We start from the raw sequence: 1,035 nt of genomic DNA on the forward strand, positions 1-1,035 counted from the left end.
CATATGAATAAGTAGGTAGATAGATAGATACATAGATACGTACATACATATGTAGATACATAAAGAAAGATAGATAGATAGATGTATATATATCATGCATATATTATATATGTGGAAGAGGGGGAAGGGAAATAGATGTATGTGTGTCCACATAAAGAAACAAACAAATGAAAAATGCTCTTTCCCCTCGGAGCCAGGGGCTCTGTGTCTGACCCATGATCATGGCAAAAATCGAGGCCAGGGGTCTTTGTAGGAAGAAAGAGGAGGAGCTACTCAAACAATTAGATGATTTAAAGGTGGAACTTTCCCAAGTGAGAGTGGCCAAGGTCACTGGAGGAGCTGCATCCAACTTAGCTAAGATCCGAATTGTCCAAAAATCTATTGCCCAAGTCCTGACTGTCATCAACCAAACACAGAAGAGAACCTCAGAAAATTTTATGAGAGCAAGACACGCAAGGCCCTGAACCTTCAGCCCAAAAAGATCCATGCCATGTTCCTCAGGCTTAATAAGCACGAGGAAAGCCTGAAGACCAAAAAACAGCAGAAGAAGAAATACCTGTACCACCTTTGGAAATTTGCTGTAAAGGCATAATTTGTTAAGGTGCTCAATAAAAAGACAAATCATTATATTATAAAAAAGAAACAAAAAATAGTCTCTATCCTACTTAATAAAATGTACATTCAAACCAGGGAGACATGTGAATAAGTAGATAGAAATAGATAGACATGTAAGTGTGATGAGGGCACAGTCTCTGGGAACCCCTTGAACCCTTGAACTCTCCTTGAATCCTCCCACTCGACCTGGCCTTGGCCTGAGGCTATAACCATTAGGCCCAAATGCCTACCTTGCCAAGCCCTCTATTGTCCAGCTGTTTCCTCCTGATCAAAATATCTATACCCTAGCTCTGTTACCCTAACCCTCTACTGTCTGTCATGCTATTTCCCACCCTGGAGTGTGACCTCATCTCAGTCCCATCAAGCTTCTCCTTAGACTCCTCCTCAAGTCCTCCCTAAACTCCTCCTCTGGTCACCCCA

The 1,035-nt window shown here is 41.9% G+C and overlaps 1 pseudogene; it reads left to right on the forward strand.

Annotated features, from left to right (window-relative positions):
- The first annotated feature begins 221 nt into the window (after positions 1 to 221).
- LOC118849987 lies at positions 222 to 592 on the forward strand (annotated as a pseudogene).
- Positions 593 to 1,035: the final 443 nt, after the last annotated feature.

This window comes from Trichosurus vulpecula, chromosome 5 (genome assembly GCF_011100635.1).
Source record: "Trichosurus vulpecula isolate mTriVul1 chromosome 5, mTriVul1.pri, whole genome shotgun sequence".
Classification (NCBI taxonomy): Eukaryota; Metazoa; Chordata; class Mammalia; order Diprotodontia; family Phalangeridae; genus Trichosurus; species Trichosurus vulpecula.